A 25,878-nucleotide genomic window follows, 5' to 3' on the forward strand; every position below is an offset into this window, starting at 1 on the left:
ATAAATTTTCAAACCCTTGATAAAATAATGAATCTGAGAAACGATCATCAATGGCAGCGGGTATTATGTACACAGCACTATCTATGACATATTTATCTTAATATAAAAATTGAATCTAAATTAGATCAAACCTCTATATCTAACTATGAATTTATAGAAAATGCAAGAAGACAGAAAACAAGATCAATACACCACAGAGATACAATCAAGATTGTTTAGGGATCAGTGGTGACCATGAATATATAGTGTTAGCAATATGTTTAGTTGTAAAATTTTCATCATTAGTGCTTAGCGGTATGAGTATGGTAAAAACAGAAATATTTGACATTTAAAAACAAAAAATGTCGAGGGTCCAAAGCAAGTTTTACTTACCTAAGTTATAATTTTCCTTTATCTCCCAAGGATTTTGTGAGTAAAAACAAGGTAATACATTAAAAGAACTTTAAGATCTTTGGAAGGAATGTCCTTATTAAATACAAAGTGATGCTACCATGATTATCACATAAAATTAAGCTATTTGAGATGTTTTTTATGTTGCTTTTTGTTTGACTCTTGCATTACATGCCATTGATTTCCCTTTGATCCATCTCTTCATGATTAACTTAGGTACGATTTTCCTAAGGCATAATATTATCCTGTCAGTTTAAGAAACTTCAGAGTAAATCAAAACCTGATGATGCCCGTGATCACAAAATAACAAACATGTCAAAATAGAAGTGTCGTTTTAAAAAAATTTAATAGCAACTTGTATCTTCCATCAAAATCCACTCAAGGAAATTCCAAATATCAACTAGTTTATAGTTAGGAAGTGGATTTCATTTAAAAGTTAAATGTGTATTTGAATGAAAATGTATTCTGTATTTTAAAAGTACCTTTTTTTGTGATACAGTCTAATGTTTATTTTTATGTTATGGCAGGTACACTTGAATTTTCAAAATTTAAAACATATAAAAAGTGGTTAAGGACTAACATTTGTATCAATAGTTGATAAATCTCTAAGATTGTTTATTATATAGCAGAGTACAATGGTTGTGCTAATGCCAACAGGGCACCATGAAATTTAGTCTAAAAATATCACTAGGCTTTATACAAGCAACAACGTATGCTGCTGGTTTTAGAATTTCAGGACATGATCTGCTTCTAATACTAAGCAGTCTTTTACTATTTTTAATGTTGTGCATTTTTATGGTATTTAATTTGGGAAATGTTTTAAAATATGGACCTATAATGCAAAGGTATCACATGCAGTACCTTTCTGGGTTTGATGCTGTTGTCCTCAATGAACTCATGCAGAACCTTTCTGTTTGCTGGGAAGATGACTCAATCATCATGCCCTCTGTTGTTAACACTATGACCTTTGTAAGTGTAAAATAAGTCGAAGATAGGGGAGTATTTGATTTCATATAAATGAGATTAGATTGGTTTAGGTTACAGGCATATACTAGTGTCTCTAAGGCTTCACTTGGCCTTTCAGATCACAGAGAACTTGGAAACAAGATGAATACAATAATTTTTTCATACCAAAAATAGATTCTTTGGTGGAAATGTTGCTTAAAACATCAAAGCTCTACATATTTTGTTTTTATAGTCATGCTCTCGAGAAGATGCTTTAACAGTGTTTGGAGTTACTTTCTCAGTCAAGATACTGAACTGCATTTTCACTACATTGCACTCATTTTATCAGTTGCATTCATGAACTGTGTGCAGCAGGGTTACATCATATTGGAGAATGTAGTCTTCCCTTATGTAATATATTTCTAGATGAAAAGGCAAAATGAGCTTGAAATATCATCACAGATATTTGCACAGAACAGTGTACTCTTAGTGACCAGTTGCTGCCCAAGTATTATGCCAAAACCACCAGTCAAGCAGTGAATAAGAAATCAACAAAACAAAACAAAACAAAACAAAACAGACTAGTAAGAAAGGGTAACCTGAAAGGGAGAAACCAGGCATTAAGAACATGAAGAAAAACAGGCTGGTTGTGACCAAACTTGACAAATTGCACACTGCACTTTCTAAATTGTGTCTCAAACACGATGGTATGGAAACATACCTTTACTCCATGAGAATATTTGACTTCCCATCTGGAAATCCTCTTTACTAAGTCAATTGTTGGGATGATTATGTATAATTGAGCCACACACAAAATGCAAAACCATCAGAGATTCTAACAGGTGTAAGAGCACACATGACCATACTCCAGCCAATGTAAAACTACATGTAGATTGATATGATAAGAGTATTCAATGATGTTCTTCAACAAACACAACATTTGGGCAGCTATGGAGAGCCAATCATTACGAGTCTATACACAAATTGGTATTTGGAAACTTTGTTAAGATAAGTCAGCTATGATCATATAGCCTATTTCCCTGCAATTAAAGCATTTGTGAAATTACCTACAGAAAATGAATTAACATTCAATGCAGAGAAATATTCTGACATATCAGAAATGAGGTCATTATTAGAACTGCTAGGCCCATATGGTATGAAGTTCCTAAGTGAAAGCCTTATGTGGCATATTTCATCACAAGTTGCTAAACTTAAGAAATTTGTGGAGAATGTTGATGTGTTAACACAAATGTGGACCAGCTTTGACAAACCAGACCAGATGGCTGCACTCTTTAAAAGATTATCATCTGTTGACAGTCTTTATTTTGAACCTAACACTGTTGTTAGACCCGAGAGATTTAAAGATGGATAAGACAAATTCCCTTTATGTCTTCAAGGAGTTCATGAATTTGAAGCATGAATGAAGACAGGAGTAGAGAGTCAACCTATGAAGAGTTTTATGTCCTAAGTTAATGGAGTTTGAATTTGAACACGTGGTCAAACCAAAACCACCAAATGATTTTCATTAGGGAAGTGACATATCAGATTTCTGTTAAAGTCACATGGCAGGATAGCAAAGGGGCTGGAGGACAATAAGTTATAAGAAGACAAGGAGTTCACATTTCTTGAGTGCTTACTATGTGCAAGGTATAGTATTAAATGTTTTATATTCATAATTTCCCCTTATCACTACAATAACACTTACTGACAAGCATTATTATCTCCATTTTACAGCTGAGGAAGATAAGGCTTAAAGAGGTTAATTTCCCTACAGTCACAACTGCAGTAAAATATATTATTGGTATCTGAATATGAACTGACTTCAAGGTCCATGCTTTTCTTCTGAGCTATGCTATTAATTAGGAAGCACTGTATCAGTCTAGAAATGAATGATGACGAAGGCCTGAACCAAGATAGTGGCAGTGGAATGAAAGGAAAGGGAAAATGTGAGAAATATTGAAGGGATATAATTGGCAAGAAGACTTGGTTATTGTGCAGATTTGGAAGGGGGAGAGCAAGGAAGAGTGAGGTGTCAGGAACTTCTTTCATGTTTTAACTTGCCTAAATGAGTGGGTGGATGATGATGTTATTAACTTAAATTGAAAAAGAACAAATGGAAATAGCAATGTTGGAGATACAGGACAAAATGGGAATAATTGATGGAATGAAGTGATGGAGGAGATGGGAAACCGTTACATCAGTTGCTTTTTCTGTAATGGGAGGAGAGAGGCTAAGATTATGTACGGATATAAATAAGTGTTGAGGAGGAAATAATATTGAGAGATTTTAGACTCAATGACTTCTGCATTATCTCTGAAAAAAGGAAGTGAAAGCCGGAGGCAAAGAAGAGGAAGTGGACTTGAAAAGCATAGCATTAAAAGTTTGAATTAACCACTGTGGGGAATGAAAGAGGGAACAGATCACCATTACCTAATAAAATTACAAAGCATTTTTTTTTCTTCACCATCATATGATACCCCTACTTTATTTTTTTTTCTATTTTTGAAATTAAAGTTATCATAAATCTTAAATGAGATAATTGATATCATTATTCATCCATAGGGTCAGCATTCTTTGTTTTGCAAAGTGGTGGGAACAAAGTACCTTCTCATCAAAAGCATACAAGTTTTGTTTGAACTTTTCTTGTCTGGTTCTAATATAAATGCTACATTGGTCTTGCAAAATAAATTAGGAGGGTTTTGCCTTTGGTATTTTATGGAAGACTTTGAGTAAGACTGAAATAATCTGTTTCTTGGCATTTATCTGGAAACTTGTTAGAGCCTGGTCCTGGTGTTTTCTTCATTGGAAGTTTTTTTTTTTTTAATGTTTTTGTTTTGTTTTGTTTTACTATAAGCCAAATTTATTTAATAGATAGAGGGTTATTCAGGTTTTTGATTTCTCCTTGAGTCACTTCTGATAAATTATATTTTTCTAGAAATTTACTCATTCAAGTTTTCAAATTTATTATAAAAATTGTGCACTATCTGTTTAATATCAACATCTACAGTTATCCTCTTTTCACTCCTAATATTGTTTCCCTTTCTCTCTCTCTTTTTTCCTTGATTAATTCCATTAGAAATTTTTCATTTAAAAGAATTTTCAAAGAAACAACTTACGTCTTTGTTGGTCTTATATGTACATTTGTTTTCTAATTCCTTAAATACTATTCTTCATTTTCCTTTGATTATTATTTTTGAAGTTTTTGATATGAATAATTTGTTATTTTCAACCTTTATTCTTTCATAATATACCACCTTAAGACTATAAAATGTCTTCCAAATACCACTTTAAGTGAATCCTGTATGTTTGAATGCCTAATGTTGTTGTGATCATTTAGTTGTATTTTCTCATTTTCATTATAAAGTCTTCGTTGACCTATGAGCTGTTTAGAATTTGTCTTTAGTTGCCGATAAATGAGTTTTTCTTGTTATATACCAAAATGTTTGTGATTTTTCACTTACTTATGGAATAGTCAAAGAATTTTGTTCATATGATAACATTCCTTTCAAATTTGTTGAAGCTATCCTCACAGTCTCGCTTGTGGTTAATTTTCTTAAATGAGACTTGTACACTTACAAAAAATGTATAGTGTACACTTGTTGGGTACAATATCCTATTTATGTCCATGAGATCAAGCTTGTGAATTGTATGATTCAAATCTTCCACATCCCACTAATTTTTAATATATTCAAATTGTCAATTACTGAAAGGCTCATTTTGAAAGTCCTCATAATGATGATATATTATTCAACTTCTCTCTGTAAATCTGTTATTGTTTTAAGTTTTGGGAGCTATCTTACCTGATTAAAAGAAGTTTAGAATTGCTTTATTTTTCTGGAAAATTGAACCTTTGTTATTATGTAGAGATCATCTTTATCTTTAGTAGAAGGTTTTGTTTGTTTGTTTGTTTTTAATTAAAGTCTGTTTTATCTGGTACGAATGTATCTATAGCCACTTTATTTGAGTTACAACTACATAGTACAATGTTTTCATGTATTAACATTAATATTTATGTATACTCTATTAAAAGGTGTATAAATTGATATTTTTAAGAGTCCATGTAACAATCTTTGTCTTTTAGCTTGAGAGTTGAGTCCATTTACATTTACAGTGCCTACTGAGTAATTGAATGTATATAAATTATCTTATGTATTCTCTATTTGTACTATTTTTTCTATTTCCTTTGTTTCTTCTTTCTTGTAATATTTTGGATTGATTCATTTAAAAAATTAGTGGCTACTTAGTTATTTTAACATGTTTATTTCAACCAAGCAAATTGTAAAATTGTCAGCATTGTTACCCTACACCTGAACTACACGAAGACTTCAGAATGCTTTACTTGTCATTGTCACCCTTCCAATGCTACATAACTGCAGCAATAGTAAAAACACTTGTATTTTCTTTCTTACTTTATTGGAAATGTGTCTGGTGATTCTCTGCTAAAACTTGTGATACCCTTTATCAAACTATAAAAGTATCTTTGTATTCAAATAATCTAATTTTTATCACATACTTTTTTGTTTCATTGAAATAGTAATGACTGCGTGGACTGTTGAGAAAGGCAATGAGGCTGACTCTGGGCCTAGTTAGAAAAAGTGGAATACCTGACTATTGTGGTCTGCCATGGGCATTTGGGAGACAGAATGGCAGCATGTGTGCTATGTCACCTTGGAAAGCATAAGTGACAAAATGAAATGTAACACAGAGAAAGCATGGCTTGATTTTGGATGGGTAAGAGAGCAAAGATATGTGCAGAGTAGTAGGCCCTTTGGGGAGAACAAGAGAAATAGCCTTGTGGGCATCCTCAACAGCTAGGAGATTAACAAACATACTAGATCATAGGGAAAGTAGGTAATGGGCAAGGTAGGCAATTTTCAAAGACAAATTATTTGTATTTGATTTTTTTCTTACGGCTACCCTTAGAAGGAAAAAATAAGCTGCACTTTTCTCTTGTGGCAGCTCCTACACCCCTTTCTCTCTCTACTCCTTAACAAGGAAATCAGCAAATCACCTGCCACTTCATATTATCTGTTTTATTGCTCCCTTCCATTAGTGTGGATGCTAGACACTTGGATGTGGTGCATATTAGAAGTAATACAGAAGGATATTACATACACGCTAGTCAGCAGCCAAAATCACAATCTTATTTGTTAGTGAATTTGCAAATAACCAGTCTTTCAGGTACTTCTCTAATTTTCACCAAATGTTGCACTTTTGAAAGCTTCATTAATCCAGCCCCATTAGGATGGGTAGGGTGAATGAGTTTACGGCTGTAGAAAGTGAAGTAGCAGAATTTGCAGCTCTTAAGAACATTGCTACCATTCATTTATGATAATGGTGTCTAAGTGGTATTAAAACTCCCCTACAAAATATTATTTGGAGTAAAAGAGCACCAAATACATGGTGAATTTGATAATAGAATACTTAAAACCCAACACATGCTTATTTACTGAAATTAATGGCTCTGAAATGAAAAGCATGTGATTTAGTCTTAGAATCATGGTATGCATAGCTCTAGCATTGCAGGCAAGGGAGAAGCTAAAAGCAAATAAGTGACATTCCAGAGGGAAAGAAACCATATGTATTCAAAGGAGAAATATGATTGAAAAAGTCATTAGTACTGTAAGGAATTTTCAGCCATAGTTGACCTTTTCCTGAAATGAGAATACTTTATTTTATGGTGAGAAATATTCCGTTTAGAAAAAGCAAACATTGGTGTTTGGGGAAGAATATTTCGGGTAGCCACTTTGAGTCAAGATGAGGTTTGATGATCCAGAACCATAACCCGTGGGCTTGGATTTTTGTTTATGATCAATAGATATAACATCAAATAGATGTTCCTTGCAAATATCTTATCATTTTTGTCCTTCATTTTCATTTCATTTTGTCCTTCCTTTGATTCACCGTTTGTCTTCAGTTTTGTCTGCCCTGCTGCCAGAAATGACTGCTGGGGAAATAAAGCATGAAATAGGTAACCTCATGTGGGCCAAGAATTTTTCTTTTCCTTGATAGGTCCATTTTTATATATCAATTTGTACAGGTGCATCTTGTGACCAAAGGCTAAAAGAGTAGTACATATTATCTAGAGCAATAGATTTTATGAAGGGAGCATTTTGCATGCAAACCAATACAACTGGCAGATTTAATCAAGTTTTCTACGTGGTTAGGCTTTGAAAGCTGTAACTGGTTCTGATAGTAAAGAAGTACTGTTTGGAAACAAATTACTACTCTTGTCTTTATGACATGTATCAATTTACACACAAGCTGCATAAATCACTTTTTATATTTTTCTGTAATGGAAAAATACTGCAGGGCATTTTAATAACCAATAAATTATATGTTTAATGAACCAGACCAAAATATAAATGGTATGAGTCAAACACCCCTAAGAGTGAGGACTGGATATTGACTTGATAGAAATTCCGGTCACATAGACTATAGGCTATTAGATCCACCACAATACAAGAGAGTCAGTGCTTATACTTCATCTATGATCATCCACGTGAAAATTCTTCCTGGGACTTTATAGCTTATTTTCATACCTCACCTATCTACTGCTTATATTATGCTCCAGAGAAATCAGGAGTGAAAATAGACAGTTTTACCTTTAACCTTTTATAAGTATTACTCCAATAATTTATACAGTAACTCTATTGGGCCTGGTGAATTAGTAGAGAAAGCTTTTCTGAATCACTTATGTAAAGCAACTACACACATTTGACATCACATTTGAAACATGTGAGAGTCCACTGATAAAGGGATGTAGTCATAGAACCAACAAAATACCCTCTTAGTTTTCAGACATATGAATGGAGACCCTAACAAGGTGAGAGAAATTGGATGAGAGAAACACATGAAACTTGAGTTGCTGCAATAGGAGTTTCCAAGTAAATATGGGATACTTCATTGCTTCCTAATCTTCTCGTATTTAGGATCACATATGTCCATGCATTAAAACAATAGAGAAGTAAGTATATGTTACCTAACATGTATTGATGTTATTTCTGTTTCTTATTAAAGAACAGTGAGGAGGTATAGTTTTAAAGAAAACTGGGTGGGAAGACAAAGGACAAGGGGTTTGCAAACCCCTAATGAAGGTGCCATTAACTAACTAGCTGTAAAATTCTGGCCAAATCACTTCTCTTGAGCTTCCATTTTCTCATGTATAAAATGAGGGAGTCAGATAAGATGATAACTAAGTTTTTTTTTCTTATCTATTTGGTATTGTTAAAGGCCTCAGAGTTTGCATATGAAATTTGGTAAAGTTATATCCTGTTGTATAAAATAGTCATATTACTGAAACATTGTGTATTTTAATTTCTTTACTTTGTGGGGAGGGAGCCAATTGTATTCTGAGCACAATGGAGAATACTGTTACTTAAAGGAAACCTGTGATGATTGTTTTTAGTATATGTGCTGTGGAAGCCAGCACTCTGTGATGATTCTTTGTAAAGCAAATAAACCTTTGTAATGCAAATGTTCATATTCTAATGGTTCTATTTTCAAGTTTCCATTTTAATATATCAAGCTTGTTTGCTCCAAAGTACAACTAAACTTTACATATTCATGAAAATTCACATCTATATATATATTTTATCATTTTTAGCCTAGAGGAAAAATTTTCTCCCTCTTCTGCATTCTTAAATATTTACTGACAGTGCCACTTATTTAGCTATATGCTCTAAAAATAATTGTCATGTATTGGTTGGGAACTCAGTCTCTGGAGTCAGATGGCCTGGGTTTTAAGTCTGGTTCTGTTGCTTACTAGCTGGGCAGCTTTGACCAAAATGCTCTCTGTTACCAAGCCTCAGTTTCCTCATCTGTAAAAATAACATAACAGGAGTAGGGCTGGCAAGATGGCCGATAAGAACAGCTCTGGTCTGCAGCTCCCAGCGAGATCAATGGAGGAGATGGGTGATTTATGCATTTCCAACTGAGGTACCGGGATCATCTCATTGGGTCTGGTTAGACAGTGGGTGCAGCCCACGGAGAGCAAGCAGAAGGAGGGTGGGGCATTGCCTCACCTGGGAAGCACAGGGGGTCAGGGAACTCCCTTCCCTAGCCAATGGAAGCCATGAGGGACTGTGCCATGAGGAATGGTGCAATCCAGCCCAGATATTATGCTTTTGCCACGGTCTTCACAACCCACAGACCAGGAGATTCCCTCTGGTGGCTACACCCCCAGGGCCCTGGGTTTGAAGCACAAAACTGAGTGACCATTTGGGCAGACACCGAACTAACTGCAGGAGTTTTTTTCATACCCCAGTGGTGCTTGGAACACCAATGAGACAGAATCATTTACTCCCCTGGAAAGGGGGCTGAAGCCAGTGAGCCAAGTGGTCTAGCTCAGCGGATCCCACCCCTATGGAGTCCAGCAAGCTAGGATCCACTGGCTTGAAATTCTTGCTGCCAGCATTGCAGTCTAAAGATGACCTGGGACGCTTGAGCGTGGTGGGGTGAGGGCCGTCCGCCATTACTGAGGCTTGCATAGGCAGTTTTCCCCTCATAGTGTAAACAGAGCCGCCTTGAAGTTCACACTGGGCTCAGCCCACTGCAGCTTGGCAAAGCCACTGTAACCTCTCTAGATTCCTCCTTTCTGGGCAGGGCATCTCTGAAAGAAAGGCAGCAGCCACAGTCAGGGGTTTATAGATAAAACTCCCATCTCCCTGGGACAGAGCACATGGGGGAAGAGGTGGCTGTGGGCGCAGCTTCAGCAGACTTAAATGCTCCTGCCTGCTGGTTCTGACGAGAGAAGCAGATCTCCCAGCACAGTGCTCAAGCTCTGCTAAGGGACAGACTGCCTTCTCAAGTGGGTCCCTGACCCCTGTGCTTCCTGACTGGGAGACAATTTCCAGCAGGGTTGGACAGACACCTCATACAGGACAGCGTCAGCTGGCATCTGGTGGGTACCCCTCTGGGATGAAGCTTCCAGATGAAGGAACAGGCAGTAATCTTTGCTGTTCTGCAGCCTCTGCTGGTGATACCCAGGCAAACAGGGTCTGGAGTGGACCTCCAGCAAACTCTAGCAGACCTGCAGCAGAGGGGCCTGACTGTTAGAAGGAAAACTAACAAACAGAAAGAAATTGCATCAGCATCAACAAAAAGGACATCCACACAGAAACCACATCCAAAGGTCACCAACATGAAAGACCAAAGGTAGAAAAATCCACGGAGATGAGGAAAAACCAGCATAAAAATGTTGGAAATTCCAAAAACCAGAGCACCTCTTTTCCAAAGGATAACAACTCCTTGCTAGTAAGGGAACAAAACTGGATGGAGAATGAGTTTAACAAACTGACAGAAGTACACTTCAGAAGGTGGGTAATAACAAACTCCTCTGAGCTAAAGGAGCACGTTCTAACTCAATGCAAGGAAGCTAAGAACCTAGAAAAAAGTTTAGAGGAATTGCTCACCAGAATAACCAGTTTAGAGAACATAAATGACCTGATGGAGCTGAAAAACACAGCATGAGAACTTCATGAAGCATACAAAAGTCTCAATAGCCAAATCAATCAAGCAGAAGAAAGGATATCAGAGATAGAAGATCAACTTAATGAAATAATGCATGAAGAGAAGATTGGAGAAAAAATGAATGAAAAGGAATGAACAAAGCCTCCAAGAAATATGGGACTATGTGAAAAGACCAAACCTATGTTTCATTGGTATACCTGAATAATGACAGGGAGAATGGAACAAAGTTGGAAAACACTCTTCAGGATACTATCCAGGAGAATTTCCCCAACCTAGCAAGACAGGCCAACATTCAAATTTAGGAAATACAGAGAACACCACAAAGATACTCTTCAAGAAGAGCAATCCCAAGACATATAATTGTCAGATTCACCAAGGTTGAAATGAAGGAAAAAATGTTAAGGGCAGCCAGAGAGAAAGCTCGGGTTACCCACAAAGGGAAACTCATCAGACTAACAGCAGATCTTTCTGCAGAAACCCTACAAGCCAGAAGGGAGTGGGGGCCAATATTCAACACTCCTTTTTGTTTTTTGGTTTTTGGTTTTTTTTTGAGTCAGAGTCTCTCTCTGTTGCCCAGGCTGGAGTGCAGTGGCGTGATCTTGGCTCACTGCAAGCTCCACCTCCCGGGTTCACACCATTCTCCTGCCTCACCCTCCCGAGTAGCTGGGACTACGGGTGCCCACCAACAGGCCTGGCTAATTTTTTGTATTTTTTTAGTAGAGACGGGGTTTCACCATGTTAGCCAGGATGGTCTCGATATCCTGACCTCAGGATCCACCCTCCTTGGCCTGCTAAATTGCTGGGATTACAGGTCAAAATTCTTAAAGAAAAGAATTTTCAACCCAGAATTTCATATCCAGCCAAACTAAGCTTCATAAGTGAAGGAGAAATCAAATCCTTTACAGACAAGCAAATGCTGAGAGATTTTGTCACCACCAGGCCTGCCTTACAAGAGCTCCTAAAGGAAGCACCAAATATGGAAAGGAAAAACCAGTGTCAGCCACTGCAAAAACATACAAAATTGTAAAGACCATCAACACTATGAAGAAACTATGTCAACTAATGGGCAAAATAACCAGCTAGCACCATAATGACAGGATCAAACTCACACATAACAATATTAAACTTAAAAGTAAATGGAGTAAATGCCCCAATTAAAAACACAGACTGGCAAATTGAATAAAGAGTCAAGACTCATCAGTGTGCGGTATTCAGGAGACCCATGTGATGTGCAAAGAGACACATAGACTCAAAACAAAGGGATGGAGGAATATTTACCAAGCAAACGGAAAGCAAAAAAAGCAGGGGTTGCAATCCTAGTCTCTGATAAAACAGACTTTAAAACAACAAAGATCAAAAAAGACAAATAAGGGCATTACATAATGGTAAAGGGATCAATGCAACAAGAAGAGCTAACTATCCTAAATATATATGCACTCAATACAGGAGCACCCAGATTCATAAAGCAAGTCCTTAGGAACATACAAAGAGACTTAGACTCCCACACAATAATAGTGGGAGACTTTAACACCCCACTGTCAATATTAGACAGATCAATGAGAGAGAAGGTTAACAAGGATATCCAGGACTGGAACTCAGCTCTGGACCAAGTGGACCTAATAGACATCTACAGAACTCTCCACCCCAAATCAACAGAATATACATTCTTCCCAGCACCACGTCACACTTATTCTAAAAATGACCACATAATTCGAAGTTAAACACTCCTCAGCAAATGCAAAAGAATGGAAGTCATAACAAACAGTCTCTCAGACCACAATGCAATCAAATTAGAATTCAGGATTAAGAAACTCACTCAAAGCTGCATAACTACATGGAAACTGAACAACTTGTGCCTGTATGACTACTGGGTAAATAATGAAATTAAGGCAGAAGTAAATAAGTTCTTTAAAACCAATGAGAACAAAGATACAAAGTATCAGAATCTCTGGGACACAGCTAAAGAAGTGTTTAGAGGGAAATTAATAGTACTAAATGTCCACAGGAGAAAGCAAGAAAGATCTAAAATTGACACCCTAACATCACAATTAAAAGAACTAGAGAAGCAAGAGCAAACAAATTCAAAAGCTAGCAGAAGACAAGAAATAACTAAGGTCAGAGCAGAACTGAAGGAGATACAGACGCAAGAAGCCCTTCGAAAAATCAATGAATCCAGGAGCTGGTTTTTGAAAAGATCAATGAAATTGATAGACTGCTAGCAAGACTAATAAAGAAGAAAAGGGAGAAGACTCAAATAGATGCTATAAAAAATGATAAAGGGGATATCACCACCGATCCCACAGAAATACAAACTACCATCAGAGAATACTATAAATATCTTTATGCAAATAAACTAGAAAATCTAGAAGAAACGGATAAATTCTGGGACACATACACCCTCCCAAGATTAAACCAGGAAGAAGCTAAATCTCTGAATAGACCAATAACAAGTTCTGAAATTGAGGCAGTAATTAATAGCCTACCAACCAAAAAAAGCCCCAGACCAGACGGATTCACAGCCAAATTCTACCAAAGGTACAAAGAGGAGCTGGTACCACTCCTTCTGAAACTATTCCAAACAATAGAAAAAGAGCGACTTCTCCCTAACTCATTTTATGAGGCCAGCATCATCCTGATACCAAAACCTGGCAGAGACACAACAAAAAAAGAAAATTTCAGGCCAATATCCCTGATGAACATCAATGCAAAAATCATCAATAAAATACTGGCAATCCAAATCCAGCAGTATATCAAAAAGCTTATCCACCACGATCAAGTTGGCTTCATCTGTGGGAAGCAAGGCTGGTTCAACATATGCAAATCAACAAACATAACCCATCACATAAACAGAACCAGTGACAAAAACCACATGATTACCTCAATAGATGCGGAAAAGAACTTCAACAAAATTCAACAGCTCTTCATGCTAAAAACTCTCAATAAACTAGGTATTGATGGAACGTATCTCAAAATAATAAGAGCTCTTTATGACAATCCCACAGCCAATATCATACTGAATGGGCAAAAGCTGAAGGCATTCCCTTTGAAAACTGGCACAAGACAAGGATGCCCTCTCTCACCACTTCTATTCAACATAGGGTTGGAAGTTCTGGCCAGGGCAATCAGGCAAGAGAAAGAAATAAAGGGTATTCAAATAGGAAGAGAGGAAGTCAAATTGCCTCTGTTTGTAGATTACATGATTGTATATTTAGAAAACCCCATTGTCTCAGCCCCAAATCTCCTTAAGCTGATAAGCAACTTCAGCAAAGTTTCAGGATACAAAATCAATGTGCAAAAATCACAAGCATTCCTATACACAAATAAATGAGAAACAGAGAGCCAAATCATGAGTGAACTCCCATTCAAATTGCTATAAGGAGAATAAAATACCTCGGAATACAACTTACAAGGGATGTGAAGGACCTCTTCAAGAGGAACTACAAACCACTATTCAACGAAATAGGAGAGGGCACAAACAAATGGAAAAACATTCCATGCTCATGGATTGGAAGAATCAATATTGTGAAAATGGCCATATTGCCCAAAGTAATTTATAGATTCAATGCTATCCCCATCAAGCTACCATTGACTTTCTTCACAGAATTGGAAAAAGAATTCATATAGAAACAAAAAAGAGCCCATACAGCCAAGACTGGAAGAAGCCAAGACTGGACTTGACTAAGCAAGACTAAGCAAAAAGAACAAAACTGGAGGCATTATGCTACCTGACTTCAAACTATACTATGAGGCTACAGTAGCCAAAACAGCATGGTACTGGTACCAAAACAGATATATAGACCAATGGAACAGAACAGAGGCCTCAGAAATAACACCACACATGTAAGCCATCTGATCTTTAACAAACCTGACAAAAACAAGCAATGGGGAAAGGATTTCCTATTTAATAAATGCTGTTGGGAAAACTGGCTAGCCACAAGCAGAAAACTGAAACTGGACCCCTTCCTTACATCATATACAAAAATTAACTCAAGATGGATTAAGGACTTAAACGTAAGACATAAAACCATAAAAACTCTAGAAGAAAACCTAGGTAATACCATTCAGGACATAGGCATGGGCAAAGACTTCATGACTAAAATACCAAAAGCAATGGCAACAAAAGCCAAAATTGACAAATGGGATCTCATCAAATTGAAGAGCTTCTGCACAGCAAAAGAAACTATCATCAGCGTGAACAGACAACCTTCAGAATGGGAGAAAATTTTTGCAATCCATCCATCTGTCAAAGGGCTAATATCCAAATCTGCAAAGAACTTAAACAGATTTACAAGAAAAAAACAACCCTATTAAAAAGTGGGCAAAGGATATGAACAGACACTTCTCAAAAGAAGACATTTATGCAGCCAACAGACGTATAAAAAAAAGCTCATCATCACTGGTCATTAGAGAAATGCAAATCCAAACCGCAATGAGATACCATCTCACGCCAGTTAGAATGGCGATCATTAAAAAGTCAGGAAACAGAGTTGAGTCCAAGATGGCCGAGTAGGAAGAGTTCCAGTCTGCAGCTCCCAGCATGATTGGCACAGAAGACGGGTGATTTCTGTATTTCCAAATGAGGTACCTGGTTCATCTCATTGGGACTGATTGGACAGTGGGTGCAGCTCACGGAGGGCGAGCCAAAGCAGGGTGGGGCATCCTCTCACCCAGGAAGCACAAGGGGTCAGAGTATTTCCCTTTCCTAGCCAAGGGAAGCCGTGACAGAGTACCTGGAAAATCGGGACACTCCCGCCCAAATACTGTGCTTTTCCAAAGGTCTTAGCAACCGGCAGACAAGGTGATTCTCTCCCATGCCTGGCTCGGCAGCTCCCACGCCCATGGAGCCTTGCTTATTGCTAGTGCAGCAGTCTGAGATCAATCTGCGAGATGGCAACCTGGCTAGGGGGAGGGGCGTCTGCCATTGCTGAGGCTTGAGTAGGTAAACAAAGCAGCTGGAAAGCTTGAACTGGGTGGAGCCCACCACAGCTCAACAAGGCCTACTGCCTCGAGACTCCACCTCTGTGGGTAGGCATAACTGAACAAAAGGCAGCAGACAACTTCTGCAGACTTAAATGTCCCTGTCTGACAGCTCTGAAGAGAGCAGTGGCTCTCCCAGCACAGCATTTGAGCTCTGAGAATGGACAGACTGCCTCCTCAAGTGGGTCCCTGACCCCCGTGTAGCCTAACTGGGAGACATCTCCCAGTAGGGGCCGACTGACACCTCATATAGGCGGCTGCCCCTCTGGAATGAAGCTTCCAGAGGAAGGATCAGGCAGCAATATTTGCTGTTTGCAATATTTGCTTTTCTGCAGCCTCTGTTGGTGATACCCGGGCAAACAAGGTTTGGAGTGGAACTCCAGCAAACTCCAACAGACCTGTAGCTAAGGGACCTCGCTGTTAGAAGGAAAACTAACAAACAGAAAGGAATAGCATCAACATCAACAAAAAGGTCATCTACACCAAAACCCCATCTGTAGGTCACCAACATCAAAGACCAAAGGTAGATAAAACCACAAAGATGGGGAGAAATGAGAGCAGAAAAACTGAAAATTCTAAAAATCAGAGTACCTCTTCTCTTCCAAAGGATTGCAGCTCCTCGCCAGCAATGGAACAAAGCTGGATGGAGAATGACTTTGACGAGTTGACAGAAGTAGGCTTCAGAAGGTCGGTAATAACAAACTTCTCTGAGCTAAAGAAGGATGTTCGAACCCATTACAAGGCAGCTAAAAACCTTGAAAAAAGATTAGACGAATGGCTAACTAGAATAAACAGTGTAGAGAAGACATTAAATGACCTGATGGAGCTGAAAACCATGGCATGAGAACTTCATGATGCATACACTTCATGACGCATACACAAGCTTCAATAGCCAATATGATCAAGTGGAAGAAAGGGTATCAGTGACTGAAGATCAAATTATTGAAATAAAGAGAGAAAACAAGGTTAGAGAAAAAAGAGTAAAAAGAACTGAACAAAGCCTCCAAGAAATATAGGACTATGTGAAAAGACCAAATCTATGTCTGATTGGTATACCTGAAACTGATGGGGAGAATGGAACCAAGTTGGAAAGCACTCTTCAGGATATTATCCAGAACTTCCCCAACCTAGCAAGACAGGTCAACATTCAAATTCAAGAAATACAGAGAACACCACAAAGATACTCCTCGAGAAGAGCAACCCCAAGACACATAATTGTCAGATTCACCAAGGTTGAAATGAAAGAAAAAGTGTTAAAGGCAGCCAGAGAGAAAGGCTGAGTTACCCACAAAGGGAAGTCCATCAGACTAACAGTGGATCTTTTTGCAGAAACCCTACATGCCAGAAGATAGTGGGGGCCAATATTCAACATTCTTAAAGAAAAGAATTTTTGACCCAGAATTTCATATCCAGCCAAACTAAGCTTCATAAGTGAAGGAGAAATCAAATCCTTTACAGACAAGCAAATGCTGAGAGATTTTGTCATCACCAGGCCTGCCTTACAAGAGCTCCTGAAGGAAGCAATAAACATGGAAAGAAACAACTGGTAGCAGCCACTGTAAAAACAGGCCAAATTGTAAAGACCATTGATGCTATGAGGAAACTGCATCAATTAATGGGCAAAATAATGAACAAACATCATAACGACAGGATCAAATTCACACATAACAATATTAAACTTAAATGTAAATGGGCTAAATGCCCCAGTTAAAAGACACATACTGGCAAATTGGATAAAGAGTCAAGACCCATCAGTGTGCTGTATTCAGGAGACCCATCTCATGTGCAAAGATGCACATAGGCTCAAAATAAAGGGATGGAGGAAGATCTACCAAGCAAATGGAAAGCAAAAAAAAAAAAAAAAAGCAGGGGTTGCAATGCTAGTCTCTGATAAAACAGACTTTAAACCAACAAAGGTCAAAAGAGACAAAGAAGGTCATTACATAATGGTAAAGGGATCAATTCAACAAGCAGAGCTAACTACTCTAAATATATATGCAGCCAACACAGGAACACACAGATTCATAAAGCACATCCTTAGAGACCTACAAAGAGACTTAGACTCCCACACAATAGCAATGGGAGACTTTAACACCCCACTGTCAACATTAGACAGATCAACGAGAGAGAAGGTTAACAAGGATATCCAGGACCCGAACTCAGCTCTGCAACAAGTGGACCTAATAGACATCTACAGAACTCCCCACCCCAATCAATAGAATATGCATTCTTCTCAGTACCACATCGCACTTATTCTAAAATTGACCACATAATTGGAAGTAAAGCACTGCTCAGCAAATGTAAAAGAACAGAAATCACAACAAACAGTCTCTCAGACCACAGTGCAATCAAACTAGAACTCAGGATTAAGAAACTCACTCAAAACCGCTCAACTACATGGAAACTGAACAACTTGCTCCTGAATGACTATTGGGTACATAACGAAATTAAGGCAGAAATAAAGATGTTGTTTGAAACCAATGAGAAGAAAGACACAATGTATCAGAATCTCTGGGACATATTTAAAGCAGTGTGTAGAGGGAAATTTATAGCACTAAATGCCCACAAGAGAAAGCAGGAAAGATCCAAAATTGACACCCTAACATCACAATTAAAAGAACTAGAGAAGCAAGAGCAAACACATTCAAAAGCTAGCAGAAGGCAAGCAATAACTAAGATCAGAGCACAACTGAAGAAGATAGAGACACAAAAAACCCTTCAAAAAATCAATGAATCCAGGAGCTGTTTTTTTGAAAAGATCAATGAAGTTGATAGACTGCTAGCAAGACTAATAAAGAAGAAAAGAGAGAAGACTGAAATAGACACAATAAAAAATGATAAAGGGGATATCACCACTGATCCCACAGGAATACAAACTACCATCAGAGAATACTATAAACACCTCTATGCAAATAAACTAGAAAATCTAGAAGAAATGGATAAATTCCTGGACACATACACCCTCCCAAGACTAAACCAGGAAGAAGTTGAATCTCTGAATAGACCAATAACAGGCTCTGAAATTGAGACAATAATTAATAGCCTACCAACCAAAAAAAGGTCCAGGACCAGACAGAATCACAGCTGAATTCTACCAGAGGTAGAAAGAGGATCTGGCACCATTTCTTCTGAAACTCTTCCAATCAATAGAAAAAGAGGGAATCCTCCCTAACTCATTTTATGAGGTCAACATCATCCTAATACCAAAGCCCAGGAGAGACAAAATAACAAAAGAGAAATTTAGACCAATATCCCTGATGAACATAGATGGGAAAATTCTCAATAAAATGCTGGCAAACCGAATCCAGCAGCATATCAAAAAGCTTATCAACCACAATCAAGTCAGCTTAATCTGTGGCATGCAAGGCAAGTTCAACATACACAAATCAATAAACATAACCCATCACATAAACAGAACCAATGACAAAAACCACATGATTTTCTCAATAGATGCAGAAAAGGCCTTCGACAAAATTCAACAGCCTTTCATGCTAAAAACTCTCAATAAACTAAGTATTGATGGAACATATATCAAAATAATAAGAGCTCTTTATAACAATCCCACAGCCAATATCATACTGAATGGGCAAAAACTGGAAGCATTCCCTTTGAAAACCAGCGCAAGACAAGGATGCCCTCTCTCACCACTCCTGTTTAACACAGTGTTGGAAGTTCTGGCCAGGGCAATCAGGCAAGAGAAAGAAATAAAGGGTATTCAATTAGGAAAAGAGGAAGTCAAATTGTCCCTATTTGCAGATGACATGATTGTATGCTTAGAAAACCGCATTGTCTCAGCCCCAAATCTCCTTAAGCTGATAAGCAACTTCAGCAAAGTTTCAGGATACAAAATCAATGTGCAAAAATCACAAGCATTCCTATACACCATTAACAGACAAACAGAGAGCCAAATCATGAGTGAACTCCCATTCACAATTGCTTCAAAGAGAATAAAATACCTAGGAATCCAGCTTACAAGAGACGTGAAGGAGCTCTTCAAGGGGAACTACAAACCACTGCTCAACAATATAAAAGAGGACACAAACAAATTGAAGAATATTCCATGCTCATGGATAGGAAGAATCAATTCATGAAAATGTCCATACTGCCAAAAGTAATTTATAGATTCAATGCCAACCCCATCAAGCTACCAATGACTTTCTTTACAGAATTGAAAACAATACTTTAAAGTTCATATGAAACCAAAAAAGAGCTCGCAATACCAAGATAATCCTAAGCAAAAAGAACAAAGCTGGAGGCATCATGCTACCTGACTTCAAAGTATACTACAAGTCTACAGTAACCAAAACAGCATGGTACTGGCTCCAAAACAGATATATAGCCCAAAAGAACAGAACAGAGGCCTCAGAAATAACACCACACATCTACAACCATCTGATCTTTGACAAACCTGACAAAAAAAAGAAATGGGGAAAGGATTCCCCATTTAATAAATGGTGCTGGGAAAACTGGCTAGCCATACGTAGAAAGCTGAAACTGGATCCCTTCCTTACACTTTATACAAAAATTAACTCGAGATGGATTAAAGACTTAAATGTTAGACTTAAAATAATAAAAACCCTAGAAGAAAACCTATGCAATACCATTCAGGACATAGGCATGTGCAAGGACTTCATGACTAAAATACCAAAAGCAATGGCAACAAAATCCAAAATTGACAAATGGAATCTAATTAAACTAAAGAGCTTCTGCACAGCAAAAGAAACTACCATCAGAGTGAACAGGCAACCTACAGAATGGGAGAAAATTTTTGCAATCTACCCATCTGACAAAGGGCTAAAATCTACAAAGAACTCAAACAAATTTACAAGAAAAAAAAAAAAAAACATCAAAAAGTGGGCAAAGGATATGAACAGACACTTCTCAAAAGAAGACATCTATGCAGCCAACAGACACATGAAAAAATGCTCATCATCACTGGTCATCAGAGAAATGCAAATCAAAACCACAGTGAGATACCATCTCACGCCAGTTAGAATGGCAATCATTAAAAAGTCAGGAAACAACAGATGCTGGAGAGGATGTGGAGGAATTGGAAAGCTTTTACACTGTTGGTGGGGGTGTAAATTAGTTCAACCATTGTAGAAGACAGTGTGGTGATTCCTCAAGGATCTAGAAGTAGAATTACTATTTGACCCAGCAATCCCATTACTGGGTATATACCCAAAGGATTATAAATCATTCTACTATAAAGACTCAGGCGCACATATGTTTATTGCAGCACTATTCACAATAGCAAAGACTTGGAACCAATCCAAATGTCCATCAATGATAGACTGAATTAAGAAAATGTGGCACATATACACCATGGAATACTATGCAGCCATAAAAACGAATGAGTTCATGTCCTTTGCAGGGACATGGATAAAGTTGGAAACCATCATTCTCAGCAAACTATCACAAGGACAGAAAACCAAACACCACATGTTCTCACTCACAGGTGGGAATTGAACAATGAGATCACTCGGACACAGGGTGGGGAATATCACACACTGGGGCATGTCATGGGGTGGGGGACTGGGGGAGGGATAGCATTAGCAGAAATACCTAGTGTAAATGATGAGTTAATGGGTGCAGCAAACCAGCATGGCACATGCATACCTATGTATCAAACCTGCATGTTGTGCACTTGTACCCTAGAACTTAAAGTATAATAATAAAACACACACACACACACACACACAGACACACAAACACAAAAGTTTCAGTACATAATAAATATTGCCAGCATTGAACATTTTTAATGGAAAAAAGTAAATAAAATCAAGCACTAAAAAAAAAAATCAGGAAACAACAGATGCTGGAGAGGATGTGGAGAAATAGAAACACTTTTACACTGTTGGTGGGAGTGTAAATTAGTTCAACCATTGTGGAAGACAGTGTGGCAATTTATCAAGGATCTAGAACTAGAAATACCATTCAACCCAGCAATCCCGTTACTGGGTATATACACAAAGGATTATAAATCATTCTTCTATAAAGACACATGCACACGTATGTTTATTGCAGCACTGTTCACAATGGCAAAGACTTGGAACCAACCCAGATGCCCATCAATGATAGACTGGATAAAGAAAATGTGGCACATATACATCATGGAATACTATGCAGCCATAAAAAAGGATGAGTTCATGTCCTTTGCAGGGACATGGATGAAGCTGGAAAACATCATTCTCAGCAAACTAACCCAGGAACAGAAAACCAAATACTGCACGTTCTCTCTCATAAGTGGGAGTTGAACAGTGAGAACACATGGACACAGGGAGGGGAACATCATACACTAGGGCCTGTCGGGAGGTGGGGGGTTAGGGAGGGATAGCATTAGGAGAAATATCTAATGTAGATGACGGGTTGATGGGTGCAGCAAACCACCATGGCCCGTGTATACCCATGTAACAAACCTGCACCTTCTGCACATGTATCCCAGAACTTAAAGTATAATAAAAAAAATAACAACAGCACTTACCTTGTAGTGTTTGTGTAACGACTAAATAAAAGATATAGAGTATTTCACTTAGCGTCTGGCACATAATATGCACTTATTAGGTTTTAGCTATTAGCATTCTCAAACGCTTCTTGTATTGTGAGTTTTTTTTTATATAAACAATACACATAGCACACTTTACCGGGATTATAAACTTCATGAAGCCAGAGACTATAATGATGCTTCTTTGTATAGTATCCACTACACAGTGTAGTGGAATGTCTTGAACTGAGTAGGTACCCAATATATATTTATTTTTACTAATTGTTTCTGATTTACACCGGAGGGGTTTTTATCCTGTTTTAAAATAGACCACAACTAAGAACAGGAATGCAAGATATGAGTGGTGATATTAGGATCTTTAAAGCTGCAAGGAAAAGACACACCCAGATTACCTTCAAGGATGGAGGTTTATTGCAAGGGTACATGAGCAAATGAGGTAGTGAGGTCACTCATGATTTGCGTAGTCACTCTGGTTACTGATGTTTCCAAGACTTGGATATCTGCCTGGGTTTGAATCCTGGCTCTGCCACTTACAAGCTGTGTGACCTTGGGCAAGATGTTAAGGCACTTAGTGTCTTAGTTTCTTTATCTCTAAATTGTAGATGAAAATAGTATACATCTCACAGGGAGGAATGAGGATTAAACAAGATGGTTCATGTAAAATGTTTATTGCAATGTCCGACCCATGGCAGGTTCTCAAGTTATGGTAGCTACTTTGTAGTAGTAGTAGTAGTAGTAGTAGTGGTAGTAATAGTAGTAGTCATTATTGTAGCTATTACTGCACATGTCATAAAACAATCAGAATATACCTCAGTGTCATTCAGGATAATGCCCTTAACTCCCATGATTTGCCTTTTCTTTTTTATCTAACATTTGTATTTCCCCAAATAGAGTATTTGATTGAGTTCATTTGCCAACCTTCAACATGCACAGCCAAAGCCAACTCATAATTAGGTGTGCTCCATTCTGTCCAACCTCTATCATGATTGTATTTAGGCAATCCATTAATTCCAGGTTCAGTCTATTGGCTAGGCTAGCAGGGTTTTTTTCCCCATTTTTTTGAGGTATAATTGATACACAAGTAACTGCATATATTTAATGCGTACAATTTGAAGAATTTGGATATTTGCATATACCTGTGACATCATCATCACAATGCAGGTAACACACATTGGATCAGCAATGATAAAAAGACAAACAGACAAGCAGAAATTGGATCATTTTCCTCACTAGAGATGTGTTTCTAAATTGATCGCTTTGCCTTGATGGACTCTTCTTTGAGCACATGTAGTCTAGTGACCTTCCTAAATAATCAAATCTGGAAAAAGACATTTCCTTTTCAGTACATGTTCATTTTTTTATTCTAGGACTTCCCACTCTAACTTGCTTGATCAAGACTCCTTGATCTCTCTCTTTTCTTGTCACCCTCACTGTGAGTTTCCTTAAAGCTCCTGAGAATCTTTTTAAGTCTGCCAGCCACAGTATTGAATCAAATAAATATTACCTAATTAAGTTACATACAACTTAAGAACCTCTGTGATAGGATATTAGCAGTCTGGGTTCCCAGAAATCATGCTGCTTCATTATACAGCAACTGCAATTTTTATCTATCTGTGTAAGGTCCAGATAGAATGAGTTAGTTATTCAGATTGAATGAAAAATCACCAAGGATTTTCACTGTAAAGTCCTTCACTCTTTGTCAAGGGAGACAGGCCTGTGGACAGGTCAGAAATAATCAAAGAGGATTTTGTGGCCCAAAGATTCCTCAAAGCCCAGTGGCTATTTACTCCTGCCTTGAATACCATGGCTATATTTTAAATATTCACTCTTTCACTATTGAAGCAGCTTAGTTCATGTCTACATCTTTCAAATTTTTCAAAATTAACTTAGAGTTAACCTTGATGGCTTTTTGACAGCTCTTCTTCTACAACCATTTTTAAAATAGCTTTGGCCACCGTTGAGGCAAACCTCTTTGTTTAAAACTCACGTTTAAGACATGAAATAGGCCGGCCGGCCATGATGGCTCACATCTGTAATCCCAACACTTTGGAAGGCTGGAACAGGTAGACTGCTTGAGCTCAGGAGCCTGAGACCAGCCTTGGCAACATGGTGAAACCCAGTCTCTTCCAAAAATACAAAAATTAGGCAGGTGTGGTGGTGCGTGCCTGTGTTCCCACCTATTTGGGAGGCTGAGGCTGGAGGATCTCTGGAGCCCAGGAAAGTTGAGGCTGCAGTGAGCCATGATCATGCTACTGTACTCCAGTCTAGGTGACAGAGTCAGACTCTGTCTCAAAAAATGTATATATATGACATGAAATACTAGCAGATAGAGGGCATAGGCATGCTAGTGAAAAACAAGGCATGGGATCAGATAATGTCCAACAGATTTTACAGCTAAGGACCTAGAGGGGTTAGAGTTGCCCATTCTGCTTCCCAGAGTCCTTTTGGGTTTTATAGCAGCCACAGAGCTATCATTCAGGCCAATAGACCTCTTGTGATCAACAGTGTCAAAACATCTTATAAATCTCAAATAATCAGCATCCTCTAAAGAGGACTCTGGGCCAGAGTGAATAATGTTTTGAAGATAGCCATGATAATCCCTGCTTCACACCTGAAACAAGGCTGAAATAACAGAGGAGAGATAGTGAAATTACACAGAATAGCTTTGCTTTTGAGGTTTCAGGAAACCATTCAGCATCTCTTGGTAGGAGATTCAAACTTATCACTGTCCATAATCTTGTTGTGTTTCTTAAAAGGGTAGCAATCTATGGCTCAGCCAATGCTATTTTACAAACAAATCAAAAGCTCTAAACTCACCCAATTGCTGCTCAGTGGCTGCTCTTAACTAAGAGCTGGAGAGCTAGGGTTCATACGACAGCGCTTTGACTTATTAACATCCTTCCCTGACAAGGCCCTTTCTCCATTCTCCTAAAGCATCTTATATCACAGTGAGACCATCAGTCTACATATACAGTTACACTTGTTCCTTTTCTGTTTCTCAGGATACCTCTAGTATTCCAGATTTAACCCTCAGAAGCTTTACTTTCTCAGATGAACAAAAAGTCTCCAATGTTAAGATAAAATAATTTTAAACATTTAGACTTGCACTTCCCATTTCAGGTTATGATACTGTATTTTTCAATACTGGTTGTGAAGAAATACTCAATACATTCTGTCGTTTATCAAACGCTGGTTTTGCTTATACCCAGAAAAGAAAAGTTGGTCTTAACCATTTTTTGTTTTAAAATATATCCATTTTTTTTCTATATATGGCTGAACTACTCTATTAGTACTTTTAAGAAACATGACCTCAGAGCTCTCCTCTGACTCTTTTCTACTATATTCAATTTCCTTAAATGACAGTCATTGTCTGGGGTGAATAGGTACATCTTGACCTTACAACAAAGGCTAAAAGGCAGAATTAAGAAATTTATTACCTGAAATTCTCCTAGGGATTTACTCTGTTTCTCTGGGTGGAATATAATCTGCTAGGCCTTCAAGATACTCACGATGACCAGTGGAAATTTGCTGACATTATGTCAGCAACTGTCAACCAGTGGTCTTTGGTGGACTTACAGGCAGACAGATGA

General features: G+C 37.9%; 1 pseudogene; it reads left to right on the forward strand.

Moving 5' to 3' along the window:
* The first annotated feature begins 1,053 nt into the window (after positions 1-1,053).
* On the forward strand, positions 1,054-25,878 carry LOC100585536 (annotated as a pseudogene).

This window comes from Nomascus leucogenys, chromosome X (genome assembly GCF_006542625.1).
Source record: "Nomascus leucogenys isolate Asia chromosome X, Asia_NLE_v1, whole genome shotgun sequence".
Lineage (NCBI taxonomy): Eukaryota > Metazoa > Chordata > Mammalia > Primates > Hylobatidae > Nomascus > Nomascus leucogenys.